This window comes from Eublepharis macularius, chromosome 14 (assembly GCF_028583425.1).
Source record: "Eublepharis macularius isolate TG4126 chromosome 14, MPM_Emac_v1.0, whole genome shotgun sequence".
NCBI classification, from domain to species: Eukaryota; Metazoa; Chordata; class Lepidosauria; order Squamata; family Eublepharidae; genus Eublepharis; species Eublepharis macularius.
The window spans coordinates 69,724,220-69,738,684 of NC_072803.1; the positions used below are offsets into that span (position 1 = coordinate 69,724,220).

At 49.0% G+C, this 14,465-nt stretch overlaps 1 protein-coding gene across 3 annotated transcripts in view; it reads right to left on the reverse strand.

The window, feature by feature from the left end:
* GPSM1 (G protein signaling modulator 1) overlaps positions 1 to 14,465 on the reverse strand; it is an 85,131-nt gene that overhangs the window by 19,199 nt on the left and 51,467 nt on the right. The gene's annotated exons all lie outside the window — the stretch shown is intronic.

Sequence of the window (14,465 nt, forward strand, 5' to 3'; positions counted from 1 at the left end):
GAAAACACCACAAAATATGTTCTGGCCTCAACACAGAATATATTTGGCTGCGTCTACCCCGGTAGCTCAATTCACACCAAACTCATTTTCTTGTTAACCAAACTTCAACTTTATTCTTGAACAGCAACCCATAAATATATAAAATTAAATACTTGGCTACTGAGGAAGTACAATGAATAGTTGAACTGAATGAAGGGATGTAGTAAATAGGATAAGTGAGGTTAAAAGGCAAAGCCAAGCCTTTTTATCTCCAAGAAGAACTATTTCAAATAGGAACAACCACTGTATTGAGCAGCAATCAATTGTTATATGGTGACAAACAAGAAGACTTGAGCTGTTGCTAAAATATTCCTCTAGAGAAATTTAAACAGTTCTAAATGCAGAAACTGTGGGGCAGGGGGGGGGGAGTGATATGAAAGGTAAAATTATACTCCAGAACTGCTGTCATTGTGGGTGCGCAGAAGGTTGGGTGGGCCAGCTGGCAGGTTGCTCCACAGGCACCAGCCTGCCCAGTTGTGCAGGAATCTGGTATTTTAACTCTGTTTCCCCCAGGAAGTCCAACAAAAAAAGACACCTGCCAACCCTAGTTACTCATCAGTGTTTATTTTGCCTGATGACAGCAGGGATTCCAGCAGAATCACAGAATCACAGAGCTGGAAGGGGCCATGCAGACCTTCTAGTCCAACCCCCTGCCCAGTGCAGGATCAGCCTAAAGCATCCCTGAAAAATATTCATCCAGCCTCTTCTTGAAAACTGCCAATGAGGGGGAGCTCACCACCTCCCTAGGCAGCTGATTCCACCTCTGACCTACTCTGACCGTGAAAATTTTTTTCCTAATATCCAGCTGGTACCGTTTTCCATGTAAATTAAGCCTGTTGCTTCAAGTCCTACCCTCTGCTGCCAACTGGAACAGCTCCTTGCCCTCTTCCAAATGACAGCCTTTCAAATATTTAAAGAGAGCAATCATGTCCTCCCTCAGTCTCTTCTCCAAACTAAGAATTCCCAAGGCCTTCAGCCTTTCCTCGTAGAGCTCAGTCTCCAGACCCCTGATCATTCTCATTGCTCTCTTCTGTACCCTCTCAATTTGGTCCAAATCCTTTTTGAAGTGAGGCCTCTAGAACTGCACACAATATTCTAGGTGCGGCCTGACCAAGACAGTATAGAGAGGGACTATGACCTCCTGCAATTTTGATGTGACCCTTTTGATACAACCCAAGACTGAGTTTGCCTTTTTTGCCACTGCATCACACTGACTGCTCATATTTAGTTTACAGTCCACTCTTACTCCCAAGATCTCTTTTGCATACACTACTATCCAGCAGTGTATCCCCCATCCTGTATTTGTGGTTCACATTGATGTGGCCCAGATATAATACTGTGCACTTATCTATGTTGAATTGTATCTTGTTCACAAACGCCCACTTCTCCAGAGTATTCAGATCTTGTTGAATTTGAACTCTATCTTCTTGTGTGTTTCTTATTCCTCCCAATTTGGTATAATCAGCAAATTTAATGAGTGGCCTGTTTACCCCTTCATCCAGATCACTTACAAAAATATTGAAAAGTACGGAGCCAAAAACTGAGCCCTGTGGCATCCCACTGGACACCTCCCTCCAATCTGATGAAACGCCGTTGACCACCACTCTTTGGGTGCGGTCCTCTAATCAGTTCCCTATCCACCGAACTGTCCTATAGTCCAGCCCACAGTTTTCCAGTTTATCCGGTAGAATGTCATGGGGAACCTTATCAAAGGCTTTGCTGAAATCCAGGTAAATCACGTCGACAGAGTTCCCTCAATCCAGTAAGCTCATCACTCGATCAAAGAAGAAAATCAGGTTGGTCTGACAAGATCTGTTGGGGACAAAACCATGTTGACTTCCCCGCATCACTAAGTGGTCCTTCAGATGCTTACAGATTGATCCCTTTAAAATCTGCTCTGATATCTTCCCAACAACAACAACAGAAGTCAGACTTACTGGACTGTAGTTTCCTGGGTCATCCTTCTTCCCTTTCTTAAAGATTGGGGTAACATTCCCTTTCTTAGAGATTGGGGTAACATTTGCTTTTCTCCAATCTTGTGGCACATCCCCAGTCCTCCAGGAGGCCTTGAAGATGATGGACAGAGGCTCTGCAAGTTCTCTAGGAAGTTTTTTGAGCACACTTGGGTGCACACCATCCAGCCCAGGGGATTTGTATTCATCCAGTGCAGCCAGGTGCCTCTCCACAACCTCTCTGTCAATGTCAACTAGCCACCAGGTGTCCTGTCATGTCTACCACCATCTCTAGATGGGCCAGGTTCTTCAGGGAGAAAACAGAGGTGAAGAGTCATTAAGCCTGTCTGCTTTTTCTCTGTCCTCCATCAGACTTTCTCCTTCCACTCCCAACAGTGGTCCAACTGCCTCTTTTACCTTGCGTTTGCTTCTCACATATCTGTAGAAGTTTTTCTTATTGTAACGAGCCCTCCTGGCCAGATCCAGCTCATACTGAGCTTTGGCCTCACTGATGGCTGATCTGCAGTACCTAGTAACCCTCATATACTCCTCTTTAGAGGTCTGTCCTTCTCTCCATTTCCTGAACATTTCCTTTTTCTCCCTTAGCTTATTCTGGAGCTCTCTGTACCTCCACATCGGTTTCTTGGAGCCCTTACCATGTTTCCGTCTTGCTGGGATAGTGAGGGCTTTAGCTTGCAAAAGCTCATGTTTGAGAAGGGTCCACCTTTCACTTGCTACTTTCCCTTCCAGCACACTCCCCCACGGAATGACTCTCATCAAGCCTCTGAGTTCATCAAAGTTGGCCCTACGAAAATCTAACCTACGAGTCTGGCTACGAACTTCCTTGGCCCCCCACAGCAACTGGAATTCAAGAAGAACATGGTCACTTCCCCCTAAGATCCCCACCACCTTCATCTCATCTACCAATTCTTCCCTGTTGGTTAATATCAAGTCTAGTACGGCCGAACCCCTTGTAGCTTCCTCCACCTTTTGAAAAAGGAAGTTATCGGCCAGGCAGGTCAGGAAATTGCGTGATTCATGATGCTTTGCTGAGCGTGTCTCCCAGCACACATCGGGGAAGTTGAAGTCACCCATAATTACAAGGTTCTGATGTTTGGATACTTTACCAATCTGTTCAAAGAGGGCAGCATCAGTTTCTTCTCGCTGGTCAAGTGGTCTGTAGCAGACTCCAACAATAATACCCTTTGGCCTTCCTCCCCTTATTTCTACCCAAATGCTTTCCACCAGGCTGTCTGCCCCATTCTCCATAACTTCTTGACAATCAAGCCCTCTCCTCACATACAACGCCACTCCACCTCCTCTTCTACCCTTCCGGTTTTTCTTGAACAACTCACATCTATCCACTACCACATTCCAGTCATGGGAATCATCCCACCAAGTCTCAGTAATTCCTACTATATTGTAGCCCTCTGTTTGCAATAGAAGCTCAAGCTCTTCTTTCTTATTGCCCATACTTTGGGCATTGGTATATAGACACTTGTAGCCTTGTACCTTTGTTTGACCTGACCTACCCAGGTGGGTCCCCACTGTTTTCACTTCGTCATTGAAATCGCCATGTCGATCATCGCCTTCCCTTTGTGGCATCAGTTTAAAGCTCTCCTGATGAAGTTCTCCAGGTTCATTCCAAACGTTTTCTTCCCTGCCCTTGAGAGGTGAAGCCCATCAGGTGCTAGAAGGCCTTCTCTAAGAAAACCTATCCCATGGTCCCAGAACCCAAAGCGCTCCTGCTGGCACCACCATCTCAGCCAGCGATTCACCTCAAGTATGGTCCGCTCCCTGCGTGCTCCTCTTCCTATGACTGGAAGGATAGAAGAGAATACCACCTGTGCCCCCAATGCCTTCAACGGCCTTCCAAGAGCTTCACAATCCTCTTTAATTCTTGTGACAGTATTTGCAGTCGTGTCATTTGTTCCCACATGGATCAGCACAAATGGGTACTTATCAGCAGGCTTGATGAGTTTTGGCAGCCGGTCGATAATATCTTGAATTCTGGCCCCCGGCAAGCAACACATCTCTCAGAATAGGGGATCTAGCCTAGAGACATGGTGTTCCATACCCCTGAGCAAAGAGTCCCCAACAACTACCACCTTCCATTTTTTTCCACTTCCGTGTGGCCCCATGTCCTCTGCACACCCTCTTCCAGATCTTTGCAGTTCTCCTTCCACTCTCATCTCCGTCACCATCTCTAGCACTTCAAAACGATTCTTGAGCTCAAGTGGACCAGAGCGTCTTCTTCGTTGATGTCTTTGGGTTTGTACCATAGATCTTGTCAGGTCCAGTGTATATCTAAACTGTACTGACTCCATTTTCTAATGCTTCTAGTGTTTAAGTGCTTTCTTCCCAGGTGCACCAGTTCCCAGGCAGCATTCCCACCGGAGGCGACTGTTTTGTCTAACACCGTTCCACCAAGCATTGGCCTTGAAGGAGAACAGCTTCCCAGGACTGAGAGATGTTGTTTTGAGAACTGTGGGGGGAGGCAAATCCAGATGGGTATTGTTACTTTGTACCTCATGCTTTGCCCTTCATTGGTAACAATGACTGTGTACCATCCTGAGTCTCCTATTCAGGACTGTGGACTATAATGGACCTTTTCTGCAGTAAAGTTTCCTTATTCAATCAATGGACTCCTGTTTGCTTTTGAAAGGGAACCTGTAGGAAGAGCCTTATCTAGCCACAAGCTGACATTTTGTTACCAATCATGCCTGAGTCGGGCCCAGCGGAATCCAAGGGAGTCCCGGACAAGGATCCCTTGTTTGATCCGTATGCGTCCCCCGACAGTCAAACAGCGCAACCCCAAGAACCGCAAGAACCGGTGTCGGTCGGGGCCGGAGCTTCGACCTCCACACCGCCTCTCATCGACCTCGGCGGTGAGGGGACCAGGCCGAAGGCTACCGCTCTCCCCTTGATCTCGTTACCCACCCCGTCGGAGTGGGGAGCCAGACCCCGAGAAACGCGAGAGCGCCGGGCCGGAGGACTACATCCTAGAGTTTCGATGGACGGGCGCCGAAGCCTAGGAACTGTCCCTGAGCTGGATAGCAGCCAACCGTGGCTGTTTTGGAACAGGACGACCGAACGTACGGACGGGAATACATCCCACCGCGGCGCCCTGAGTTGGGATTATTCGGAACTTGCTCCATGGAAAGAGCCAACGGAAGTTCCTGAACAAAGTTGGGTGCAGATGCAAAGTCGCACCCATGCTGTAGATTCCGGGATCTTGGCAGTGACGGGTCTAGCCAAAGGAATTTTAGCAGCGAGATCGAGAGTCGATCAAGGAGATCCTCCGCCTTGGGGGCCGTTTTCCCCGGTGAGTACAACCGAGGGAGATTCCGCTACGGGGCAACCGGGTCCAAGCCGAATGCAACAGTTGGAAGCTAGACTGATTGATATGGAGGAAAGTTTGGCTCATGCCATCCACCTAATCTCAGCGATGGGGGCAGGAGAGAGGCTTTCACCTGAAGAAATGGCTGTACAAATAGCCACCCTCCAAAGCGTTATGTCCTATCCAGTGGAGGACGTTGGAGAACCGGGGGAAACGCCCGAGGAACCCCCTAGATTAGACGAAATTCCGCCTAGCGGGGATACTCCAGCTGAGGCACCCGGAGAGACTCCAACGGAAACCCCTAAATCAGACGGGGATACACCTGCCGAGGAGACTCCAGCTGAGCGGCCTGGAGAGGGGGAAGAAGGACCAACCCGTCCAACCGAGACGACGGTGATACCCCCTCCTGCTTCTACAACGACGGTACGGCCGACTCAGACGGAAGAGCCTCCGGCTCCTCCTGGGGAGGAATTGCCACAACAACCACGAGAAGCGGTCCCCATTCAACTAACCCCGAGGGACGGCCTACCGGCACCTCAAGATCAGCCTCTGCTTCCCAGGATCACGGCGTCGGGAGGGGCAAGCCCGCGCGACCCACCACCCATCAGACCTTCGCCGCTGCGGCCCCTTCCGCTTCGACCGCAGTTAACCCCGTTGCAGCAACCGATACGTTTGCCACTTGATCAACCCGTGTTACCACCTCCGAACCAACCGGTGGGACCTACACCACTACGACCCCACCAACCCATCCCTCAGCGGCCGGTCATTACACAGCCGCACAGGCCACCTCCACCTCAACCGCTACTGCCAGCACCTCCTGTATTGCCACCACAAGCCCGACCGAGATTGCAGCCGCCTGTCCGACCACGACTGCAGCCGCCAGCCCAGCCGAGACCGCCACCCCCGGCTCAACCGGTGAGGCCGCCGCCAGCGCAACCAGCACCGCTACCACAACCGGGTCCCCCCATACCTCAAGTGCCATTGATGCTTCCGACGGACTTCTACCCAGCACCGGCTCCGAGGCAAGACCTCCCGATGGGTTGGGTGAAACTGGAAGCTACTTTTGATGGAGATCCCTCCAAACTGGGATTTTTCTTAGTGCAAGTGGTGCAATTCTTCAACCGGTGGGGACACCTCTTCGGCAGCGAGGCCAGTCAAATTGAACATCTCGGCTCCCGCTTACAAGGCAAAGCAGCGGACTGGTATGTAGGACTATACAATATCGGGGCCCCGGAACTCGATACTCTCCAGGGGTTGGTGGATGCTATCCGAGCGCAATATGAAGACCCCTTAGAGGAAACCAGGGCCCGAACAGAATTGCAAGCCCTTAAACAGGGCAGTATGTCGGCGAGAGACTATATTACGAAATTCCGACAATTGGCCGCCAAATGCCCTAGGTGTGAGGAGTCCACCAAAATCATTCTGTTCAAGCAAGGACTAAACCCGAGACTTTTGGACAGAGCCCTCATGCAGGACAATCCCCCTACGTTGTTAGGTTGGATCCAACTTGCATGCGAAGTTGAGAATCGCATTTTGGAAGTCCGTTTGGTTGAACAACAACAACAAACGGGACAAAGAAGACCCTTGACTTTACAGAAGGGAGGACGGGGAGCTGGGTACGCCACCCGTGGAGCGAGAGATGCTAGATGGCAACAAGGGCTGTGTTTGCAATGCGGACAAGCCGGTCACTTTGCAGCACAATGCCCCTACCGGCCTGTGCAAAGACCTCCGCTTCAACTACGGCGCCCAACCCTTGCTCCATTTCCTACTCTCCAACGCCCGATTCCCGCGCCACGCGCGAACAGAGGCCGCGGCGCTTCCCAAAGGCCCGCCTCAGAGAGAGGACTGGAAGCGGAAGAAGTTATGGAATACGACCCCGCTTCCCCAAACGCAGAAGTCAATCCAGAAAGCCCCCAGTCGGGAAACGAGATGGATCTGTCGTAAGAGGGCCCAAACGACAGATCCGCCCCAAGCCCGTCCCTGCACGGAACCGGCCGCCTGGGTCCATCTTATTCATGCCAGTAACTCTAATCAACCCAGAGAGAAAAATGCACATCCGAGTGCAAGCCCTTATCGACTCGGGCTGTTCGAGAGACATCATCGCCCCAGCTCTAGTCAATGGACTAGTCTTACCAACTCGGGAATTACAAAATCCAGTAATCTTTGAACAAATGGATGGCACCAATATGAACCCCGTTACCACTGAGACCATCCCAGTGATCACAGGCATGGGACAACATTGGGAAAAGAGGTCTTTTGTCATCAGCTCCACTGCCAAATACCCGTTAATTCTAGGCAGCAAGTGGCTATGTGATCACAATCCCTACATAGACTGGGCACAAGGATGTATCACCTTCAGTCATGCCAACTGCAAAAATCACCGTTGGAACCAAAACTGGGGCAATGATCCAACTCATACTGAAAAGGCCCTTCTTACTCAAGAAGAAATCAACCAAATACCCGAACCGTATTGGCCTTTTCTAAACGCTTTTTCCGAGGAGGAAGCTGATACTCTACCCCCGCACCGACGAACGGACTGTGCGGTGGAAATTTTACCCGGAGCCTCACTGCCCAAAGGACGACTCTATCCCATGAGTCTCCATGAACGAGAAGAGCTCCGGAAATTCATCGACACCAACCTCCAACGAGGGTTCATCCGCCCAGCCAACAGCCCCCACGCCGCTCCGGTTCTCTTCGTGAAAAAGAAGGATGGGGGACTACGACTGTGCACGGACTTTCGAGGACTTAATGCAGTGTCCACCAACAACGCCTATCCTATACCACTCATCCGAGACCTTCTCAACGTCGTGGCCCAAGGTAAGATCTTTACAAAATTAGACTTAAAAGATGCTTACTTCCACGTCCGTATCAAGGCAGGGGATGAGTGGAAAACCGCATTTAATACGCCCCTCGGACAATATGAATACCTAGTTATGCCTTTTGGATTGACGGGAGCCCCGTCTGTATTTATGTCCATGATAAACGAAGTTCTGCACGAATTTCTGTACAAAGGGGTGGTGGTGTACCTTGATGATGTCTTAATTTATTCAGACACAGAGGAAGAACATATTCAAATGGTACAAAAGGTCCTGGCCACCTTGATGAATAATAAACTACCCATCAAGTTGTCCAAATGTGAATTCCATAAAACCGAACTCACTTACCTTGGGTATTGCATCTCCCAAGAGGGTTTAAAAATGGATCCAACCAAAATACAAGCGATTCAAGAATGGCAAACACCCACCACCCGTAAAGAACTACAATCCTTCCTGGGTTTTGCCAACTTCTATAGAGACTTTATAGCAAATTTCGCCCAAATCACGCTCCCCTTAACAGAATTGTTGAAAACAAAAGATAAAGGGGACCAAGCTAAAAAACCCTCCTCCAAACTACAATGGACCTCCGATTGCCAAACTGCTTTCGAATGCCTGAAAAAGCAATTTGTAACGGAACCCATCCTCTCCCACCCCAACGAACAGTCCCCTTTCATAGTGCAAGTCGACGCCAGCGATACGGCAATAGGGGGAGTTTTACTGCAGAAGGGGGAGGATGGAAAGTTGCGGCCTTGTGCGTTCTTGTCTAGAAAATTTTCGGAGGCGGAAAGGAATTGGAATGTGTGGGAGAAGGAGGCTTTTGCAGTAAAAGCAGCCCTTACTAACTGGAGACATTGGCTGGAGGGGGCGCGATACCCCTTCGAGGTTTGGACAGATCATAAAAATCTGGAGGCCCTCCGAAGCCCACGCAGACTGAATGCCAAGCAATTGCGATGGGCGGAATTCTTTTCCAAATTCAACTTCACTCTAAATTATCTCCCGGGCAAGACTAACTTTTTGGCGGATGCCCTATCGCGCATGCCCCAACACAGGAGCAAACGGGAGGAGACTGTCGACACGGTCTTCTCGCCTACGCAACTTGGGGGCGTGGTGACTACTCGCAGTCGAGCCAAACAGCCCCTCCCGGCCAACCAGGAGTGGAAATCGAAACTTAAAACTGAGGTGGAAAAGGAGGGGGATAAGGCTCCGCGAAACAAGCTGGTCCAATCCCCACAGGGGGATTGGCTAGCGGGGAACAAGTTTTATGTCCCAGACAGCCTCCGGCTGGAGGTTTTGCAGCGCTGTCATGATGCTCCCACTGCTGGTCATTATGGGTATCTGAAAACATTGCATCTAATCCAAAGGCAGTTCTGGTGGCCGGGCATGCGCAAAGACATTTCCCAATATGTTAGTTCCTGCCCCGTTTGCCTCAGCGCCAAAACCAGAAAAGGAAAACCTCCGGGTCTCCTGCAACCATTGGAAACACCCAACAGACCTTGGGAAATAATATCTATGGACTTTATCACTGATCTACCTGTTTCAAAAGGACATAATTGCATTTTAGTCGTGGTAGATCTGTTCTCCAAACAAGCTCATTTTATTCCCTGTACTGCTATACCCACCGCTCGAAAACTAGCAGATTTATTTTTAAAACACATCGTAAAATTACATTCTTTTCCGTCCAAGGTGATTTCGGATCGCGGCGGACAGTTCGTTGCCAACTTCTGGCGGGAGCTTTTGAGAATGTTGAATATTGAGCAAGGCATCAGCTCAAGCCACCACCCACAAACCGACGGACAATCCGAAAAAACAAACCAGATACTAGAACAGTTTCTTCGTTGCTACATTAATTTCCAACAAGATAATTGGGTAGACCTTCTCCCTCTGGCCGAATTCTCATATAACAACAGTGTACACGCTTCAACTGGAGAGGCCCCTTTCAAAATTGTCTATGGAGCTCACTTCAATCCCTTCCCGTTGGACGCTCCCCCTCTCCATTCCTCTAATTTGCCAGATGTATCTTCGTGGTGGGGGGAGGCGGCGCAACAATGGACTCTTATTAAGAAACATCTTGAAAAAGCCAAACTGGATTACAAAAAATACGCAGATCGCCATCGTGTGGCCGAATGGGATTTACAACCTGGAGATCATGTGTATATTTCCACAAAGAACCTGAAACTAGCTCAGACAAGCCGCAAACTCGCTCTGAAATTCCTAGGACCTTTCCCTGTGCGCAAAATAATAAATAAAGTGACTGTTGCTGTAACTTTGCCCAAGAACTTACGCCACGTACACGATACGTTCCATGTCAGTCTTTTAAAAAGAGCTCCTACCGATGACAAGTGGCACATCAAAGCTCCACCCATTCCAACTTTGATTGACGACCAAATACACTATGAGGTGCAACAAATTTTGGACTCTAAACTCAAACGAAATCAGCTCTTTTACCTCATTAGATGGAAGGACTTTGATTCTGGGTACGATGAGTGGGTGAACTCTGTACATGTGCATGCTCCTAAATTAACCAAAGCTTTTCATACTCGCTACCCATATAAACCAGGGGGGGATCTGTTTTAAGGGGGGCAGAATGTCAGGTCCAGTGTATATCTAAACTGTACTGACTCCATTTTCTAATGCTTCTAGTGTTTAAGTGCTTTCTTCCCAGGTGCACCAGTTCCCAGGCAGCATTCCCACCGGAGGCGACTGTTTTGTCTAACACCGTTCCACCAAGCATTGGCCTTGAAGGAGAACAGCTTCCCAGGACTGAGAGATGTTGTTTTGAGAACTGTGGGGGGAGGCAAATCCAGATGGGTATTGTTACTTTGTACCTCATGCTTTGCCCTTCATTGGTAACAATGACTGTGTACCATCCTGAGTCTCCTATTCAGGACTGTGGACTATAATGGACCTTTTCTGCAGTAAAGTTTCCTTATTCAATCAATGGACTCCTGTTTGCTTTTGAAAGGGAACCTGTAGGAAGAGCCTTATCTAGCCACAAGCTGACAGATCTGAGAGGAGGCTCAGAAGGGAGATCGACTCTTCTCCTCCTTGCCTTTCCTCTTCTTGGCTGTGCAGAGCCCCCAGGCTGTTGTCAATAAAATCCTCTCTCTCCTTGATCTCCTGAAGGGTGGTGATCCTCTCCTCCAGGCTCTGAACCTTTTCTTCCAAAACTCTGACCAGCTTACACTTCTGGCAAGTGAACTCCGTCTTCTCTTCTGGGAGGAAAACAAACATTGCACACTCCATGCAGGTGACTGTGAAGGGGGCTTTGGTAGACATGATTGTCTTCCAAATATATACCTAGAGTACCAGCAGTACCAGTATACCAGCAGAATTTAGGGTCCCCCAGGCAGATCACCACAGGCCACAGGCCGAGAGCCAGAAAGACAACAACCCATTACCTTCTAGCAGCAGCTCTCCATCATGTGCTCTTGCCTCTGCCCAGGTGCTTCTGCTCTGCCTCTTGCGAGGAGGAGCCTTTTGTTTCAAAAGGTCACTTCCTGCCTAGCCCAGCAGGGCCCCAGGACACTAGGGGGCAGGGCTTGTAACCAAGAGCAACAGCAACCAGCAGCAAACTACAGCAATTCACACAGCCCCCAACAGCCCCACACAGAACTTAACCAGAACCACTCTCTCTAGCAAGCTACACAGAACCCACTCCCCCTCAGCTTATCACACAGTAGGTAGGAAAGGCAAAGGGCAAAAGGCAGAAAAACAACAACCCCTTACCTTCTAGCAGCAGCTCTCCACCATGTGCTCTTGCCTCCACCCAGGTGCTTCTGCTCTGACTCTGGTGAGGAGGAGCCTTTTGTTTCAAAAAGTTACTTCCTGCCTAGCCCAGCAGGGCCCCAGGGCACTAGGGGGCGGGGCTTGTAACCAAGAGCAACAGCAACCAGCAGCAAACAACAGCAATTCACACAGCCCCCAACAGCCCCACACAGAACTTAACCAGAACCACTGGATGGATCCAACTGGCCTGCAAGGTGAAGAATTGAGACTCAGTGGTCAACCTCCTGAGAATGCAGCACCATGTTGGGACCCACAGGCGTCCCCACAAACCAGGGACCAAGGAGAAGAAGCTACCCAAAATCCACTCAATCGAGACAGAAAAGGCCATCTGACTGAAGAGGGGTCTGTGTCTGCAATGTGGGGGATCAGGCCATTTTGCCGCAGATTGCCCCAGTGGGAAGAGAGAGGCACCGGAGAAGAGCTGCCCAATGTGGAAAACCGCAGCACCTGTGGTCAAGTCATCTCATTAAGATCCTAAAAAGCAGAGCGGAGTGGAGACAGGCCTAGAAGTGGGAGAGGAATCCGAAACATCGAGTGGAGAGCCGTCGGGAGGAGAGGAGAACCTGCCCACACCGGCAGAAAACGCCAATGACCTGCTGTGAGAAAGCCCCACTGGCAGGCCGAAATCTATGCCTACCGTGGTGAGACATAGAGGGACCCTGTTTTATATACCAGTCACATTAGTTAAACCTGGGAGGGAAACCCATATCCGTGTGCAAGCTCTAACTGACTCAGGGTGCACTCGGGACTTGATAGCACCTGCATTAGTCACTGGACTGGGATTAAAGGTGTGCAAGATAGAGCACCCCATTGTATTTGAACAAAAGGGACAGTTCCTGCATGAAGGGAACTCCCTCCAGCTATGAAACTGAAATTACCCCAATGGGAATGGGGTGTCATTAGAAAGCCAGAACCTTTGTGGTGAGTGCAGCCACTAAATTTCCCTTAGTGTTGGGGATACGCTAACTATGTGACCACAATCTGCATGTAAGGTGGAAAAATCAAGTGTTGTGCTTCGGTGGGGAAAGTTGCCAGACCCATAAATGGAACCCTCCCAGCAGTGGCACTATTAACCAGGGAGGAAAATGAGCAAATTCCTCCTGAGTACAGAGACTTGAGCCAAGTATTTGATGAAAGAGGAGGCTGATGAGCTTCCTCCCCATAGGGCTATTGAACTGATTCCTGGACAAAAACTCCCCAAGGGGAAATTGTATATCATGAGCCTGGGGGAACGAGCAGTATTACGGCAATTCATTGATAAGAACTTGGCCTGGGATTTCATCCGACCCGCCAATGCCCCTCATGCCGCTCCAGTCCTATTCTTTAAGAAAAAGGATGGAGGATAAAGACTATGTATGGATTACCATCGAATTAATGCTGTTTCAATGTCGATTGCCTACCCCCTTCTCCTAATCAGGGATCTCCTTGGAGTAGTAGCCAAAGGAAAAGTCTTTTCAAAATTGGACTTGCGAGATGCGTACTTCTGCGTCAGGATTAAGGAGGGGGGTGAATGGAAAACTGCTTTTAACACTCCTCTGGGGCAATCTGAGTACCAGGTCATGCCATTCGGATTACAAGGCACACCAGGGTTTTTTATGAATCTAATTAACTAAGTTTTGCATAAATATTTGTACAAAGGAGTGGTGGTTTATTTAGATGACGTGTTGGCGTATACACAGAACTATGAATCCCATGTTAGACTGATGCGACAGTTGTTGAAACATTAAGAGATCACCACCTACCTGTAAAACTCTCCAAGTGTGAATTTCATAAACCAGAACTGGACTTTTTGGGTTATCAAATCTTGGGTGAGGGATTAAAAATGGACCCGAATAAAGTACAAGCCTTGGTGGGATGGGATCCCCCGAAAACTAGACAACAGTTGCAGTCATTCCGGGGATTTACTAACTTTTATCGGCCCTCTATAAAGAACTTTGCTCAAATCTCACTACCTTTGACCTGTTGAAAACTAAAGGGAAAAGGCCACAAGGGGTGAAACCTAGTGCCAAGCTAGAATGGACAAAGGATTGCCAGACTGCATTCGAACAATTGAAACAATTGTTCACCTCAGAACCAGTACTAAGACAATCCAATGAAAACCACAAATTTATTGTACAGGTGGACATGAGTGATGTAGCGATGGGGGGGGGTCATATTACAAGAGAACGAGGGAAACTACACCCATGTGCGTATGTCTCCAAAAAAATTTCAGATGCAGAACGCTACTGGGCGGTGTGAGACAAAGAGGCTTCGGCCATCAAATTAGTGCTAAGCATCTGGAGACATTGGTTAGAATGAGCCAAGGTGCCATTCGAAGTGTGGACAGACCACAAAAACCTTGAGGCTTTGTGTACCGCTCGTAGGTTAGGGGCGAAACAGCTACGATGGACTGAATTTTTTTCCAAATGCAATTTTTTACTGAAACACCTCCCTGACAAATCTAATTTTCTGGCAGATACCTTGTCACGCTTACCCCAACACGATAGCCAGAGGAAGGAAGTAGTGGACACAATGTTTTCACGTAACCAGTTG